Here is a 19,595-nt window from a genome sequence, read left to right as displayed (position 1 = left end):
TCATTAAGCCTGGTATTTACACTAGCATCTGCCCCCCTCCCCCTCCCTCCTCAACCTCCCACCCCTCCATCCGCCACCTCAAGCAGCCGTGGTCTTCATGGGCCCTGGTAAGGCAGCGCTTTATTAGAATTAATGTGGCACTTCAGAGGAGAGTGTCAGTGTGGCGAGTACCGGGGTGCCAGGAGAAAGAGTCCCCAGCTCTCCTCTGTCACATCGAATAAAGGCGCGGCGGTCGGCCCGGAGCTGGGATGAGCGTGGACAGCACATGACAGAAGTGTTTTCCAGAGCCAAGGGAGTAAAAGTAAAAGTATTCTTTATTCAATCTGTTCTCATGTTTACAGGATGAGCTATTACATTGCGGACGCCGAACACGGAGGCGGAGAGGGGAACATAAACAGCGCGAGACGGGAAAACGTGTCAGCCTCCTTAACGGGAAAGCGGACGTCTGACGGCGCTCGCCCAAAAGCGCATGTGGCGCGGGCGGAAAATGAATGCAGGGGTTTACTGCGGGGCCCTGCGTGTGTTGCGTTTTGAGTGATGTAATTGTCAGCTTTATTAGGACGGGACACGTCACATGCATGGGCAACACCCAGCTTTCTCACTCTGACTGCCGCCGCACGCTTTAGAGGGCAGTTAGGATTACACTTCCTTGGACCGGTGATGCAAGTATCACGTTATGAACCCCTAACACCTCGACGTGGCAAGCAAAAACTATCTGAAATCAACGTGACCTAATAGGTTCTCACTTTAGTCATAGGGCTGAGTGCTACGTGTAACAATTTTTCACTTTGCGACATGCCAAGAAATAAAGCCGAACTGTGGCATTTAGACACGTTTACCGTAGCACCTAATATCTTCCTGTTGTGCTGCCACATAAAGAGCAGGGGGGATTGTACGCGTGTGTTTCCGTCATTCCCAGAACGGTTCGGCCACTTCTGCCAGGATAAATGGGGAAGGAGGGGTTGCAACACCGATGCTACTTGTAGTCAGGCAGCAGGGGAGGGCATTAAAACCTAGTTTGCATCACTCAGCGCCTCCAATTAAACACGAATAACCAGATACAAGTTCCTGTCTCTGAATATGCTTTATGAGCTCCTGGGCAGCGGGGGAATTCTCCAGAATATACTGTATGTCTCCCCGCAGTTTGGCTATCTCGCTGCGTGCCTCAGTTCATTAGTGTTAAAAATGGTAAGCGTTTTACAGCCACATGTACTTTCTAAGTCTTATTAGCTTCAGAGGATGTTGTTTAAGGGGCAAGTGAGATTTCCAATTAATGTTGTTGAAGATCAAAACAGAAGTTTATCCATTTTTTCCTCCCAGCCGAGAGTTAGATGCAACTTTTTTTTATAAGACTGCTGCAGGTAACACTCTCACAGCTGTTAAAACTCTGTACAATATCTTAAAAACTCAGGGAATTAACATTTTATGCATGAATGTAATTTTTTACAATAGTCCTGTGTTGGTAGAACATGGTACAGCTAATACCTGCAATTTTAAAGAATTAACATTTCGTAAAGCTGTTAGCCAGAATTTTCATGGAAATTAAACTTTCACTTCAGATGTAGTTTGTCACCTACAGAACAACACGTCAAGGCCAGTTGTTTTCTTTTCATTTTCATATTTTTTATTTTTGCAAGTCGTTACTAAAGCAAGGTTACCTCTACCCTCCCAAAACAAGCTGTTTCTAGTGCACATGAATCACATAAGGCAAATGATCACAGTTATCTGGTGTACTATTGGTATTCTTCTTTATTTTACTCTTTATTTGCTACGACCCCAAATTTGTGAAAAACTGGCATATGCACCACATGGTCTGACTGATGCGTTCTCTTAATGCCTGAAGTTTCTGAGTTTTATTTACTTTTTTGTGTTAAGAAAATTTGTGTTTTTGCTGTCAAACAGATTGGACATTTAATTAGAGACTGTTCATTTGATTAAAGCACAAAGAACAGATGCAGATGTTGCTGCTTAGTATGCAAATGACCAACTTAGCCATAGCTGGGCATAACTTAGACCACTAGATGGCACTAAAGTGATTCAAATAAAATCGTTTGTGTCTGTTAAATATGCATCAACAGGTATTTGTGTTTTATAAGCAACGCCACAGCTTTGTGACAATCTACTAGAGGTTAAAATGATTTTTAAATCACAATAATGTTGCTTGCAGATCTACCTGTTCCTTCTGCAAAAAAAAAAAGTCTGTAAATTCTGTAAAAGAACTAGGAAATGTCTGTATGCTAAAGGTGACATGAACAGGAACACTGTGATAAACACATTTCATGCCTCAAAAACAACAACAATAAACTCAAGTGCAGAGCTCCTGGGAACCTTTAAAAAAAAAAAAGTTGCAGCATGCACTTTTTGGCTTTAAAAGCAACCACCTGAAAATATCAAACCCCTTCAGTAAACTATATTGACCACAATACAAAAAAGAGAAACACTGATCATACCCTGTAAAGCATCAGGCAGTCATTTTGAGCTAACTTTTTAAAGTAATGCATACATCTGCTATTGTTCTTCTTTCAACTCTAAATCCTGCTGTGGACATTTGTAATTACCCAGCTGTGTTTTCACTGTCAGTGTACATTTATTTGTAAAAGAAGCCCACACATACAGTGTATGTAAAATCTTCACTCTAGGTTAAAGATGGAAAAATGATCTGGCAACTTCTTCCCAAATGTTCCCCGTCTTTACTTCGAGAGAGACGTATGTCCGTGTCATTCCTGTCCAGCCGGTCCTTCTGAGTTCACCCTGAACAGAGGAGGAGACAACAACAAAGACCCCCCCCTTTTTTTTTTCTTTTTTTCTTTGCATCTTCCAGCAGCAGGGAGGTGCCTTGAAGCCGGGCCGTGCTGCACCGCCGGTCCCTTTACAGTGCTGTCACTATTCATTCACGGCCTGCCCTTCCTCCTCGCGCCGCAACCTCAACAGGGGCATCGCTCATGATAGAAAACAATGAGCGTGATTTGTGAACTCTCGCCGTCTTTGTAATTTCATCAGTGTAATGGGATTATATTTCAAATCACCACTCCTTTGTTCATTACACATTTAAACTCCTCTGACAGACAAAAACTTAAATAAAATGTGCATGTCAACCCTGGTTGACTTTGCCTGCGCCCGCACTTGATTAGACAAACAGTGCGCCGGGGCTGTGAAAGGAGGGGACGGGTGGGGGTGAATAATGTGCTCATTTATTCATTTTTCAGACAAGTCACAATAGATTTTTAACGACCAGCGTCTGACCTCCCTTAGGTGCTTCTTGCTTAGGGGGGTTAATAAAGCCTAACGCTGCGGTGCTCAGGAGCCACGGCGAGGAGCGCACTGAGAAGACGTCTGTGATGAAATAAAGACAGGACCAAATCAAGAGTCTCCAAACGCCCGGCTCTGGCTTCAGCGAGAGGGGAGGGGAGGACGGAGGGGACAGGGGAGTGGTGGTGGTGGTGGGGTTGAGGCTGCAGAAAAAGAGACTGGTATTCCACTTAGATTCCAATTCCACAGGTCTCTGAGGGACAATTAAACCAAGTGAGGAAGAAGTGCTCTCTTTTCTCAATGCACTGGGGCGTGCATATTAGCCGTTGCAACCATGGCGATACACTCGCACACAGAAAGCTCTGCCAAGATTTTAAAGTGGGAGAGCTTGCAAGAGAGGCGCTCTGGAAAAAAAAAAAAAAAAAAACTTCATGTTGACACTTCAGAACACGGAGAGCTGGACTGTAAGCTTCGGCCGGACTCTGCAGCATTAAAAGCAGGAAGCGGTTTGTCCTTAAAGCTTTAATTTGCCCATATTCACAGGATTATGTGCAACCCCTTGTTAAAGTATTCGTAACCTATGAACTTTCCCACATTTTTTTAACAATGCAGTTGAAAAACTCTGAAAGCTCCTTATTTCATACATAGAAATCTGATGAATGTGATGTGCGTTAGTGTTTAGTCCCCTTTAAGGTAATACCCCCAAATGAAATCCAGTGCAGTTGATTTCAGAAGCTACCTCGTTTGTAAACAGCGCATAGCTGAGTTTAATGTGATCTAAGTATAAATCCAGCTATTCTGTTAGAGAATATTAACAAACAAGCATTTTTATGGAGACCAAGAAGCACAGTGGACAGGTTAGAGAGAAAGAAGTGGAGAGATTTAAAGCAGGTTTAAACTATAATATAGTATCTCAGAGCAATATTCAGTCGATTATGCCAAAACCAAGACGAGACATGACTGACAACATAAGCTGACTGCGTTGGGCAAGGGGAGCAGAGAAGCAGCCAAGAGTCTCCTGGTAACTCAGGAGGAGCTGCAGAGAGTCACAGCTCAGGTGGGGAACATTTTTTGACAGGATGGCGAATAGTTGTGCACTCCACAAAGTTGGCCTTTATCAAGAAAGAAGCAAGAACAACGCTGTTTGAAGAAAGCTACACAAGGTCCTGCTTAAAGGTTAGCACGGGGTAAAAGCAAAGAAGATGCTCTGGTTGATAAAACCAAAACCTAGCATTTGGCAAAGTGCTACATGTGGTTCAAAAAACTGGCACTGCACAACATCATGAACACACTTTTGTCAGTTTAACATGGTATTGGCAGCATGATGCTGTGGGGACACTGTTCTTCAGCTTTGACGGGGAAGCTGCTCAGACTTGATGAGCAGGACAATGGCCCTAAAACAAGAGCTACAGTGGAACGGTTTCGATCAAAGGGCTTAGTCAAAGTTTGAGAGTCTGTGACATGAAAAGACATGAAAAAAAAAGTCTGCAGCTGTCAATTAAGCAAAAGGTGGCAGTAATGACTCAAGAGGGCTTTATATTATGCATTTTATTTTCCAAATGAAATGTAAAAACCACATATTCTTTCACTTCGCAGCTCAGCAAAAAGAAGAAAAAAGTAATGCTTGTGCCTATAAAGCAAGAAAAACGCAAAGGGGTATGAAAACTTTTGCAAGGCGCCGCTCAACATCTAGATGTGGCGTTCCCGGCAAAGGAGCCAAACATTAGGGACTGAGCAGCACAGCAAAACCGAGGGAGCATGTGCAGATGTGCTGCCATTAGACATCCATCTTGTTTTCACGCTTTGCTCAGAGCTCTATTTGTCTGAATCTATGTCATTTTAGCTCACTCAGGTCAACAGCAATTCAACCTCCTCTTTCGTCTGAGCCACTTCAGAATCATAATGTGATGCATGTGGGTTAGGAACCTGCTAAACACAGTCCCTGTCACTGCTCAGACATTGCTGGATATAAATGATACACGAGGCCTGCGCTCGCCTGCCCCATTCTGAGCCGCCCTGTTTCCACCTGTCTGTGATCACAGCTTTGTTTTAGATGCAATCTTTTTTTCTTTTTCTTTTCTTTTTTTTTTTGGCTGGTTGCAATCACACCTTTAGTAATAATACCATTAAAATAATAAATTCGCAAGAAAAAGTAACAAAAGGATTCATTCAGGAAAGTCAATAATTTATACTTTTTCTGGGTTCAGCCTTGTCTCTCTCTCTCTCTCTCTCTCTCTCTCCCTTTTAGTTGGCGCAGCTCGCTACCGGGCGCCTCATGGGAACGAAGAAAATTACATCCTACCTGATAATTAGCAAAGTTCAGAGCAAACTAAAAATCTGCCCCACTCTCTTAGCTCCCTACCACTGGCAGCGTCCTCTTAGCAACTAATTAAGTCCGCCTCTGAGGTTTTCAGACAGAAAACGGCGCTGGATGCTGCTGCAGCAGCAGAATTAAAAAACAAAAAAGGGGAGGAAGGCTGAAAATGAAGAGCGCGAGTTCACTCTTCATTATGTTTTTTCCGTTTCATCTTTTCACACTGACGAATAAAATATGACAATTGTATTCCTGGAGGGAGTATTATTATTTCACACATGGATGCCTTCTTCAAATAGAAATAACAGCATTGGCCGCCATTATGCATGGTAGCAAAGAGCGAGGCGCCCTCTGTCCATAATGTTCTTTAATTATTATAATGTCATCATCCATATCCGGCAATGTTGCACAGACAAAAAAAAAAGAAAAAAAAAAACGGGAAAGAACAGCGGGCACACCGGGTATTAAATGCAAATCACTAATCTTCTCACAGTTGAGGGAAATCTCACCACAAAGACAGCATTATTAGTGATTCTATCATCGCAGCTTTGCATCAGAACTTGAGACTTTTCGTATGAGACTTCTGTGGGTATGTGGCGAGGTTTCACACTTCTGTTCAACGTTACGCTTAAAGAAAAAAATATATATATATATATATGTATACACACACATATATTTCTGCATTATCAAAAATACTTCAAAAGTCACACTGTTGGCTCGGGATATAAAAAGAGAGGTTTTCATACGGTCAGTACCTTACCCTAGCTAACTCTTTTGGCATCTTCGCTTAGTATAAATCCAGATTAATTGGCCTTGGAGGCTGGAGGTAATGGCCAATTTAAAAGACACTGAGACCAAAGCAGACTTAAAATAACTCAAAAACATCGCAGCTGTTCATGGCTCTGTGTCTTTTTGTATCTAATTTAGGAACACTTAAGGCGACATTAAGCGGTTATTTACACACCAGCCGATGATCAGTGTTGCCAATTACGCAGTCAGGAAGGTAGCCGCTGGTTTTCCTTAAAGCTAAAACTGGAGGAATGGACCGTCTTCGTCCAGTTCTTGTCTGTTAATCTCAAATTTCTATCCCCTGCCCTCCATCTGGGCATGAGCAAAAGTGATCTGAGTCTGTAATATTTATTGTTGACGTTTTTAACTTTACATCTCGTTTGGTTTTTGATCTTAAGGCAACGCAAGGTCATTTTATTTATATAGCACATTTTCAGCAACAAGGCATGTCAAAGTGCTTTATCTTATGTACCAAAGAAAGATATAAACAATGATTATTTACATAAGAACTAGAATTAAAGTGTTACCAGTCACATCGTGACAATGAAACATGTAAAAGTGCACAAAGCAACAGCATGACGGTTTAAGCGAATGGTATTAAAGGGATTTTTAAACTGGGTTACTTTTTTTTCTGTGGGGCAGTTACTCTGTAAATGTCTCTCAATACGTTTCAGATGGGAAGGTTATTGTTGGCGCACAACCTCCAACCTACATTTCCTGTGAAAATACTCCTCCACTTCTGCGCAAAACAGAGAGTTTGTGTCATTAGACCGGTGTCACACATGATACCACACAACGTCTGTTTGTGAGAATCGTCCCTTTGGTGTTTTACAGCTTAAGATGGAAGGTAATTCTTTATTGTCTTGAATTGACAATAATTGTTAGCACCACACTAAATACCATTACTTTTCAGGCTAGCAGCTAGAAAACCCCCATACTTGGTTGTGATGTTATTCACAGCATTACACCAAGAGCGCGATCCGAACAGAACCTCGCTCGAAATATCCAGAACTCTCCCTCTTAAGAGCAGCTTTAGCATAACGACCACGCAGAAAAAAAGTGCTAATCAATGAGATTCAAGAGAAACAAAGATTAAATCTAACCGTAATCTGTCATTAAAAAAAAAAAAAAAAAAAGCTTCAGCTAAGCCCTGCGCAACACGCTCATTAGAGATGCCGCCGCTACCGGGCCACTGATGACTCGCAGTGCAAATGGAGTCAGCTTTTAAAAGGCAGCACCAACAGCCTCCTTGATAGGGCTCTGGGTTGCACTGAGACTGTTTGTGATGTGCAATCCATGAGAGACGGAGCAGGCAGGCAAGCAGTCATTATTTTCTCCACAATTACCTGAAGTCCTTGATAACGAGCGGGGAAAAAAAAAAGAAAAGGGGGAAAAAAAAAAGCCATATAATTAGAAAAACACCAGCAACACCATTATTGTCAGGAGAACACAACAGTATAATGAAGCAATTATAAATGAGCAGCTTTGTGCTTGTCATTAATTTCTGCTTTTAAGGATGTGGAGATGAAGCGCGGTTAAACGTCAGAATGAGCAGGAAGGATGTTTAGGTGGGTTAAACTAAAATGAAGCAATCTGGTGTGCATGTGTGTGTGTGTGTGTGTGTGTGTGTGTGTGTGAGAGAGAGAGAGAGAGAGAGAGAGAACACAGACTGGTCAGGTCTACAGAACTGCCAGTGATGAGTTCACACAGTCTGAGCTCAGGCTGAATGTCCTCTGGGGGACACTTTAAACACGTTATAATAACCTCCTTTATGTCTGCGAGTCTGACGCTTTAAGGTGGAAACGTGTGTGTTTATGCACAGATGAGGATGTGCAGGTTCCACTGTGGCTACACACAACTCAATATCAACATGCTGTGCTCATGCTGGATTTTTTATTTTATTTATTTATTTATTTTCTGGATTAAGTGTAAGATGCTCAGCTGCAAAATGAAAAGTAATGAGGAAAACATACACTCTTGGTCAGAAACTTGCCCTTTTCACACATCATCACAGAGATTGACCAAGCGCTCATTTGATTTTTGGTCTCACTCGAGAGCTACTGCATTTGAAATTCACGCATATTTTTATTTTTCCTCTGATGCGGCCTTGCAATTAGCTAGCATGTTGCATTTCATTTAAAAAATAAAATAAAATAAAAAATTCTGCCCGAAATCTGAGTGGGTTAGACACGCGTCGTTCCCTCAACGAGCCTTTTCTTCCCTCTTTGATTCCTTTACATTTTGAAATGAGCAGAGACGAGTCGGAATACCGCTTTTCCTCCTGACTTCTCAGGACTGCATCCAGATCAGCTTTTTGCCGCCCAGAAGGCATCAAAAACTAAACTAAAAACAAAAAAACAAATTAGACTGAGTGAGTGAGCGAAGTCATCCCCACAATCTCCTCTGATAGTAAAACTCCAAAAGCATTTTCCTCCACAGTTCGAAATGCCAGCTTATTAACACATAGCATGGCACACTTCATCATATTGTCTTGAGGAGGCAATTGTATGGAAGGGGCAATTAGGACGGAGAAGCTGTGAGGTTGCCATTATTTTAGAATTTAATGACCACGCAATACGGCGCTAGATGTAGAAATGAGGGCTACAATACTACAATTATGCATAATCTGGCAGATCTTAGCGGCACCCCCCACACTCCTTTTCGTTGTGCCGTGAATAAATTTACATGGGAAATGCACCTCTGCCTAATTTATTCAGAAAAATTAGAATATACATTACAAATATTTCCATGAACGACATGAGCAACATGCAGTTAGGAATCTAATGACTTATTTTTTTTGCATCTTTGCTTGTGGATTAGGTCAGGCAGAGCACACCCGCCCCTCAGGGTTTTTGAGAGAACAGGTAAATAATTAAGCACAGACATAGTGGAGTGGGAAATAAGTATTGGACACGTCACATTTCTTTGTGGGTTTTTTTTTCTCCATTAAAATATCTCTAATGGGGGTATTTTCATGAAATTCACAGCACATGTCAATAATAACCAAGGTTATTTGCACTTACAAATAGATCAAAAGAAATTTCTCCATATCTTAAGCTATGTGCAATTGGGTTTATCTACAGAATAGGCACATAGCGCAGGAAGAAAATAAGTAAAAAAAAAAAAAAGAAATTAGCATTTAGTAAGCAATCCAGCTCCCAATCAGTGACAATTTCTGTTGTTTTTTTTCTTTTTGATTGACTGCCTACATATTTTTTTTTTCATTAAGTATGTCTCACGCAGGGAGTTGTTTTTGGTGGGTGCAAACAAAAAAAAAAAGACCTTGGCAACTTTGTTTTTGCAAAACATACTAGTGACAGACGATTGATTACAAATGTATGTTTTCTCCCAAATGCTCCAATTAACAGGTGCAGTCGTTTCAAAGAAAACAACTGTTTTCGTTCAACAAGTGCCTCTATGGAAGCTCACTACTCCACTGCTGAAGAAAATGCGCGTTAAAGATTATTTAGAGTTTGCTGCAGAACAACTTACACGCATCGGTGGGAGAATCAAGTCTGGTCAGATGAAACCAAAACTGAACTCTTTACACTTTTTGGTGGTGAAATCGCCTCAAATACACCACACCAGCTGTGAAGTTTGAAGGTCGAGTACGTCACGGTGTGGGACGGTGTCAGCGTATGACACAGTCCCACAAATATGCATCTGAAGATTAAACAAAAAGTGGACTTTATTTTAACGAGTGCAACGATCCTGAACGCACAGCAAACAAAACTCTGAACTGTCCTCAGAGGAAACAGATAAAGCAGCTAGAAAAGCCCAGACAATCGACTAACATGAATCCACTCGAAATGAAGATTGGAGTATCTAAAAGAGCATCCGAACAGCAGTTTGTGTGGAGAATCAAACCTACGTAAGTCACTAGTTTCAACATTCAGAAGACGTGTTGGAGCTGGAATTACCAAAAGTGATTGCAAGTGCTCATTAACTTTTATTAAAAATGTTAAACAGCTATTTATTTTGGACCGTAGCACTTTATTACAGGTAATGTATTGAACTAATTTCTCTGTATCTGAATTACTTGGGTAGCAACATGTGGTGCGAATTTAATGCCAACAGCCTCATTAGAAATGTAGAAAAACAATGATGTGTTCAATACTTATTTTAACTGCTCCAGAATGTTGCTGTTTTTTTATATATACATATTTATATTCAACCATCTTTTCTTTCCCTATGTAGTTGCGTTTCAATGGGGAACAGAAAAAAAGCTTTCTCCCCCATAACTCCAGGGACACTGGGGGGGAATGTGAGCTCTATGTGTGTGTGTGTGTCACTATGTGCGCTTATAGACTGTAAAAACCTAAGTGTGTGTGCCACTTAGCAGTGGCAAGATGCATGACGCTGGACGCAACCCAAAAGCAGGGATTATTGACATAGATGCTCCACCATTAATAAGCCCGCTGTATCCTTTGTGTTCGGGGTCGCCAATGCTGCAGTTAACTATAACTTGTCAAGGCTGCTTCCAGCCGCACAATACGCACCTCATGCATCTCCTGTCAGCAGGCATAATTCCTGCATGCCGGTGCGCCGCTGATTTCTGCATAAGTGATGCGAGCCTTCGAGTAGAGTTAGGAGCACGAGTCTTTTGCCATTGAGAGATGTTCATCATTCTTGATCTAGCTCTGTCAAGACCTGGTGTTTTAGTGCCTCTCACGATTAGGCAGAATTGACAGGCCAAGAAGGCGAGTGAACAGCAAAAATGCACGGAACCAAGGGGGTGTGGTGTAGGCTGGAGGGTGAAGTGGAGTGTGGCCGCCATTTAATCTGCAATTTATCAGTTTAGGCTGCACCATGTAACATCAGGGAGATTACATTCCAGAGAGAAGGAGCTCTATCTCTCCATCCCCTCCTCCTCCTCTTCTTCTTCTTCCTCCCCTCCTCTTTGGCTATCTCCTCTCCCATGCCTCCTAATGTTGTCTGATGGCAGAATGCAGAGCACAAAGGGAGGACTGTCTTTATCGTCATCGTTATTGTTTCTGAGTCCCCTAATTAATATATAGCATTGTGGGCCACTCCTTGAGTATGCAACGAGGTGCCAGTGAAAGAAAGATGGCACAGAGGGAGTCTCGCTGCAGTTAGACGAACTGCCTTTTTTTTATTTTTATGGATGTCATAAAGAAAAGTTGGGCCATCTTGAGCAAGCGTGGAAAAAAAAAAGAAGAAAAAAAAAAAACTACACATCCTCTGCCAGTGAAACACATGACCTCTGACAACACCAATCACTTTGGGCCAATAAACGCTTAATTGCCATTTTTCCATTGGAGTGCTTTATCGATGCCATCTCAGAAGTGATTAATATGAACTGTTAACTAGCTGTTGCATTTAGCATTGAGTAAAAGTGAGCCGGCGTGGAGGACGTCGATAATTTCTTTGATTTTTTTTCTAACAATGAACTCTGACAGAATTGATAAAAAAAATAATAAACCGTCTGCATAGATTCTGTTTATTATTTAGCAAATCTTTGAGATTCAGCTGCGTTCCGGATGCGATCGCAATCCTTCTTTATATTTACGCAAACACCAATGCAGCTCAATAAATTAGCAGAGAGGTGTTAGTTTTATAAATTCAATTTCTAACTCGCATGCTTTGTGAAAGGCCTGAATTTAGCTCGTCGGAAAATCAGAATATGTTGTTTGGTGTTTAAAATTAAATTTTTAACACAATAATGTTGATCTGCTGACAAGTATGTCCATGCACTGTACAGCATCTGTAACTTGATACTTGGCAATGCTTTTTTTTTTGTAAAAATAACAATCAGTGCAGCATGGCACTCTTGCAAAATTTAGATTGTTTTTTCTTTCATCTGAAAATAGGACTATGGCACCTGAACGACAATCCAGTCTTTTTCTCTTTAGTTCAGGTAAGACGTCTCTTTTTCAGAAATGGCTTAACACCAGGAGCTCTGATCCCCGTCCGAGTCCACATCTTGTGTCTCTCCACCAAAGTCTTAAGTGTGCTTTGCTCCACAAAATACTCTTAAGGGAGCAATTATCTTTGTCGCATAGGTACCTTTTTTGTAGCCACAGCTTTTCCTTCCACTAAACCTTCTATAAATATATTCATATGTAAAAAGCCAGCTTCTTTAGTAATGTATTGTTACCATAGCAAAATATATTTCTATTAAAAATCCTGTTGTTTTTTTTTAAATCGTATTATGCAATATTCAAATTTTTAATACAAAAAAATGCTTGAAATAAACCACAATGTCATTCAGGGTTTTTTTTGTTTTGTTTTTTGTTTTTCTTAATAACTGAAATACATTTAATAAGATGACATCCCACCACTACCTCTCTCTCACACACACACACACACACACACACACACACACACACACACACACTCTTTGTGATATTTAAAAAACAAAAGAAAAAAGTATTTGAACAGGATCATCACCCCTTTTATTAAACACTGTTGGGACGACACCAGAAGGATCGTGCGGCACTCCGGTTTTTTATCTCTCGGTCTGGAAGGGCAGAAACAGAAATATGAAGACGTGGCTTACAGGAAGGAAGCCTGTGGCAGCCTGATATTAAAATGGTTCAGGAGTCAAGTAGAACAAGTCAAGCAGCTGGAGGGCAAATAAAAAAGAAGGGAGAAGAGGGAGGAGAGAGAACAGGTCGTTCTTAAAAGCTAATGGACTGTCAACGGTCAAATTATATTATAGAAAATAAGGTAAAATATGTTTGCTTTATAGTAGGAGTGTGCTGTCAGACTTAAATGATCAGTATTTAACTTAAGCCACTGATGTGGAATAACAAAAACGTCTTAACCAAACTCTACAGGTTGCTAATACATTTTTCTGCCTTGAATGTCACATTAATGCCCAGAAGATAAACTAAACATAAAGTCATACATTCGAGCACCAACCATTCTGAAATTCGTTCTGCTTGCAGAACACAACAACATATTTTTTGCAAGTACATTCAAGAAGTGCTAGAGGACAAAAGCAGTGAAAACATAAGTCATAATAAGCTACGACTTAATGTGGAAAAATAAGAAAAATGTGGTACTTTTTGCATCATGAAACTAACAATAAAACACGGCTGGGCTTATACCAGAAAGGTAACTGAAAGCAAATTCTTAGAGGTCAAAATCGACCATAAACTCAACTGGAAGTCTCACATCCATCACGCAGAAGCCCGTGGCAGTCGGATTCCAATTTGGTGAGAAACTGAATTTTGTCTTTTCATAAACTTTAAGCCATGATCATCGAAACTAACAGAATAAAATGGTTGAGATGTTCCACACTGTGTGCAGTTTAAAACTGATATGCTCTTCAGCAAGAGCGTATAAGTTTTGAAAAGGGTCAGGCAGATATGCGACTATGATTCCCTTCTATAGTCTATATTGCTTGTTAATCTAAACCTATTCAGCATTTGCATTGAGATCTGCGATTTTAGGATCTTCATAATGTCCGAACAGTTCAAATCATGTACAATATTAGGATTTACCACCTGAAATAAAGGTTATTCTGTGCTAAAGTGAGGCCTTCTAGTTGGAGGGGCTCAGGAGGGATTTTAAAGTGCAAAAAGCGAGGAGAGCTTTTGTATCTTTATTCCTGGGATCAAACTCTGAAATGGTTTCAGACAAGAATCTGAAACTATGTCCAAGCATGCAGCAGCTTGAATCACAGCTCACGGAAGTGATGTTCATGAAGTACAAGTTGGAGGCGGCGTAGTGACAGGCATGGGTGTTTGCAGCAAACCGTGAATTTAATTATTTTGGCAAAACCAGTTTTTCTGTCCCTTGTCTGGTTCTTTTTATAATGATTATATTATATTATATTATATTATATTATATTATATTATATTATGCAGACAAGGCTGTGGTGTGTGTCATGAGACAGTGACACAAATATCTCTATTTAAATGTTCTTTTAAAGGAAATTTTGCTTTCTTGCAAAACTTGTAAAATATATTTACATTATTTACATGTTTATGCTCAAGTTCAACAAACCTCACCTATAGCTGATTTCTGTTTTGCATCACAGTATCTAAAGTTAGAAGACACCCAAGCTGGTGCAGCAGATTCCCTGATGATCATTCCTTGCTGAGCACATCTACATCCGAGGGAAGATTTTCTAGATGTACCCAGAAGGACCAATCTGCACTGCCTGTCTGCAGCGACCGAGAGCTTGATCCGCTCTGAAAGGGGGATTGAACTCTCACAAGATAAAGACATGACATCTTCAGCTTACTTGATGTCAATGATAGGACAGCTCACTTGCAGATCGGGCATGTTGCCAGCCAGCCAGCCCTCCCCAGGTCCCGAACGCTGTCTCTCGACAGAGGCCTGCGACACGGATGACATCCGGGGGAAGCCCTATCACCTGTTGCTTAAGGACAGAATAATCAAAATGGGTCGTGGAGGGACGCCGGCCTCACGGCGTCCAGGGCCACGCAATGCCCGTGCACGCATGTCTCTGTGTGTTTTCTGGAATATGTCAGGGCAACGGCCCTGAAATCCACCCTATAGTGACAGAGACGATCAGCATCAGCAGCACATCCTCAGCCTGGATCGCGCTCGCAGCGAGGACCAGTGCCAGCCAGAAACACCACTGCAATCTGTAGACAGGAAGGAAAACCTCTGGCAGCCAACAACATTTCTGACACCTATTTTGGAAAATATGCAGATTGGTGTAACAGTATAGGCATGTCTGAAAGCAACAACACCAAAAGACATTACGACGTAAACAAATAACAGCTTCATTGATTTACATGCATCTCGATAAAGTGCATGCATTATTGCTCTGTTGGGATACTTTTTCCCTTCTCTTTTCTTCCCTTTCCCCCCCCCCCTTTTCCTGATCAACACTTGACACTTCAACATAACAATATTGCCTAATTGCAACCTCGACAGAATGCACAAGCACAATCAGAGAGGCCAGTAAACGGTGGAATTTATGAAAACGCACAAAAGGGGCTCACGTTAGTCGTAGGGCACACCTGCGCTTGTCAAGGTACTCAAGAACGCGGGGTAATTGGCTGTTGATTGCTGCCATTAACATGTGATGGCTAAGTGCATCTAATTCCTGTTCCATTTCCACGGTTCAGTTTAATGTCACCACCCACTCTTTCCCCTCGGAGGTGATTAGCCGGGACTGTGAAAATTGTTCTTTTTGTAATGATATAAGCAAAATAAGAGAAAGGCAAATGCAGTGGTGTAATTGACACTTCTACCTAATTAAGAATCATTTATGGTGAGCAGAAATGGAAAAATGCAAGGGGGTATACATCCGTTCCTTTGTTTGCCTGTTCTTGAAATGCAACACATAGCAGCAGTGCTTTGGCGCAGCCAACGCTCATCGTGTGCATTTGTTTTCCTTTCTATTGACTCGAGACAGCAACCTTATGATGCCTTTTTTCTAAGGAGGCACAAATCCCCTTTTCAAAGGCTTTGTCTCTATAGTTTTGAGCTGAAATTATTAGAGTGAATGAGAGTGGGGCTCTCTTTTACCATTTGCATCTCTTTCAATATCAGCACCTCTGGGCACAGAGACTTGGTATCCCTTTGAGTTTTAATCTTCTCGTCTGCCTGCATCCTCGCGGCTGTTTCATTTAAGTTTTAATATGTGTATTTGACATTTTGTTCATTTAGGCACACCCCCTCCCTCCTTTTCCCCTCTTCCTCCCGTTCCCCCACATTTAATTTAATTGACGTGCTGCTGCCTTGTGTTGTTTTGTCCTGAGCGAAGGCCCAGCCACTGTAGCAGCTGGATGTGTGCAGTCGCGCTCAATAACATACAGCTATGTGTAGGTGCAGGCAGGCTGGCAGGGAGCGCGCGAGGGGTGAAGAGAGGGCGCGTGCGCGGCGCGTCTTCTAAAGGTGCTTGGCACGTAGCAGAAAATGGCACGTGGACGTTCGCATCATAGCGTAAGAATCATCATTAGCTTCACATACATAAGTATTGAAGAACAAAAAAACAATAAAAACAACCTTAACACTATTACAACTACAACTAATAATAATAATAATAATAATAATAATAAAATTAAAAGAACAAAGCACGTTTTCACGTTGTTTTTACCAGATAGTTGGTCCCTAATGGTTTTAAATGTCAGTCGTCGAGCTCCATGGACTTCTTTGTCTGATCGCCCCTCAGAGCAGGGAAGCACGGCGTCATCAGGAATGGTGTGTCTGCCATCTGCAGGCCACTGAGGGTAAGACACTTTCTGGTGCGCCTGGATTGTACAGCTGTCTCAATAAGGTACATTATCATTCAATGTTTTTTTTTTTTTCCTTCAGTAATGAAAATCAAAATGTGAATCTCATGAAATATATACAGAGTACACAGAGGTAAAATAATTTATGTCTGTGTAAAAAAAAAAAAAAACGCTTTGTGAGAAACTAACAGAGCGTTTCTCAGAAAATAAGAGTATTACAAAAGCCCAATAAGAATGTGAAATGTAATATTGTGGGGAATCTGGTTGCCTAATAGTTATACAGAAAACACTCTTCACAAGGCGGGGGGTAAGCCGCAAAAGTGTTGTATCAAAACACATGAATGGAAAGTTGAGTGGAAGGTAAAAGAACGGGGGAAAAAATGTGGACAAGCAACAGAAATAGTTCTTGTCTTGAGAGTCTGACCTCATTGTCCTTCATAGACTACAACTGTTGTTTTGCTCATGTTAAGCTACTCAATCAAAAGCCTCTTACCTGGGCTGAGGAGAAAAAGGGACTGTACTGCCGTAGTCCACAGTCCTTCTTTCAGATTAAAGTAAATTTGGCATGTCATTTGTCGTTTTCCAGTGTCTGGGCTGTGGTGTGAAGCCATGTCATCCAGCTATTCGTCCACTCTAAGTTATCAATCTATGTCTAATGATCACATTTGTGTTTTACTGTTTGAACTGAATGATTAAAATAATGCATTTATCATATCTCAATTTATTAAGGTATACAGCATGGTAGAAAACCCCTGCTGTTGTTTTTCTGTGTGGAAATTGCTTAGTACCATTCTTTTTGTACAGTTGCTACAGGTTTTACTATGCAGTCCACTTGATTTAGAAGTCTATTAAAGTCAGGCAACAGTATAGTAATCAACAAGGGGATATCTCTTTTGTTTGTATAATAATCTGTGGATTTTTTTTTTTTTTCTAAGGCTTACACAAAGCAAAATACCTAATTGTGCCTACATTTATTTTATTTTTGTTGTTGCCAAATAAGCAGCTCCCATTTGGCCACTCTTAACAAAACATATACCCGTTTAGCTCTGAACAGCCAGTGGTCACTTTATCTTGTCTTTTGCGGAGGAAATCTGGGTGAACTCGTTGCCTTCCCACACAGCGCGGAGAGACGAAATGGTTTATGGATACCATGAGATCATTGTCTGCTGGTAAGGTGGGAGGCCGTTGTCCCCCTGCAGCCAGGAAGCACCACACCAACATGTGAAGTCATGCATGAACCCCGCTGGACTGATCATCTGTTATCCCACAGCCGTCTGGGTGAGACCTCAAGCCTGCTTATGTCTTCAAGCAACAGAATGACTTCAATATAAAACAAAGATGAGACCAAAAAAAAAAAAAAAACACATTAAAAAAATTACATCTTAAAAAGAAAATTCCTGTGATCCATCTGTCATCACATTGAAATTAACGTTCAGCTTAACTCATCATCTCCGTTTGCCACAGATCTTATTCCTCATCTTGTCACATTTTGACCACAAACTTCAAAACTTCAAAGTGTTTTATTGATGTATGTTAAAAATAATTTTAAAAAAAGTCTGGTGTGCATTTACTGAACATAAAAGTTAAAGCTTTTTTTTTTTTCTCTGAATAAAAGCTTCAGAGAATCGCCTTTATGTCTCTACCAGCTTTGACATCTAGAGATTAAACTTTATCCTTCATGAAAATTAGCTCACAGTATGGAGTCTCAATCCATCCTGGCCTTCAACTGACCGGCTTCCTGTCTGAACTGGAAAAAAAAAAAAAATCCCCATAGCATAATGCTGCCATCCATGGGAGTGTTGTTCAGTGTTAAGTTTTTCAACCACACACGTTTTGAGCCTAAAACAGTTACACTCCAATACTTCCAAAGGCCTTCTGTTAACTTTAATCTTGCCACTCTTCCATAAAAGCATAAACGTGTGGCTGGAACAGCTAACAGTTGTCCTGCCAGTAGGATCTTCCATCTGAACCGTGGATGCTTGCGGCTCATCTAGAGCATAACGCGCCTTTCCGTGTCATCTCTGTAGGTTTGGAGTCGAGCCATGCCTTTTGTTTATGGACGACAGATTTAACGGTGCTCTGTCCAAAGCTTAATCTTGTTTAAGAATTTAATCCCGTTTTAAATCTCTCCACAACTTTCCGCTGTGACCGGTCCGCCTGCATCTCTTGTTCTTCATGATGCTGCTTACGCAGATCACCTGTTCTGTGAAAGCCTTACACAGGTGGACTTTGTTTACCAATTAAGTAAGTTCAGAAGGCAACTGGCTGCACTGGATTTTATTTGGCTGTACCAGATTAAAGGGGCTTGATTACAAATGGAACTTCAACCTTTTTCCCAGAGGCTTTGTGAAAAACTTTGAAATTATGGAAAACCAGATTTCCGATTTGCAATTATGCACTGCCTTGTGTTGGTATATATATATATCCCATAAAATCATCATAAAAATGCGCTGAGCTAAACATGTGATCGAGCTACGAATACATTTGCAAGAAACTAGTACATCCTTGTTTATATTTATATAAAGAAATAGAGCCTGCTCAGCAGTGGAAATTTGAAACAAACCTCTGTGCAGCTCAGATCTGTTGAGCATCAAAAGTCTAAAAGATCCCATCTTGCCACTGGCTTATGCTGCTAATTAACTTTACTCACCAATATTTGAATTTAAATGAACAATTAAGAGATATCATCAGGGGACACAAAGCACCCCACGAACAAGTTTATGATGGTGAAAAGAAGGGGATTAGAGAAGGCAGTCAGTGAAGGAAGGAGGGCTTTTAGACGAGAGGGCGGGGAGGGGGCACCTCCAATTACAATCCACTGAAACTCCACTCAGCAGTAATGAAATGTTTGCAGAGACGTTGCTGTTTGTGGATAATGCACCTCTGTTGTTCCCACCAACAATTATATTCTGTGCATTGTTTTTTATAACCTGTTGCAGCTATTGTGCGAATCACTAGATACAGCTCTGACTATCCGAGGAGCTTCAAAGTGATCAAGCTTTATTGTTCATTTATAATGGGTGTTTTTTTTCTTCTTTTCTTTTTGTAGCTGTTGAGGGAAA

The sequence above is a fragment of the Poecilia formosa genome, unplaced genomic scaffold, assembly GCF_000485575.1.
Source record: "Poecilia formosa unplaced genomic scaffold, Poecilia_formosa-5.1.2 Scaffold5, whole genome shotgun sequence".
Lineage (NCBI taxonomy): Eukaryota > Metazoa > Chordata > Actinopteri > Cyprinodontiformes > Poeciliidae > Poecilia > Poecilia formosa.
This window is presented reverse-complemented; position numbering follows the sequence as displayed.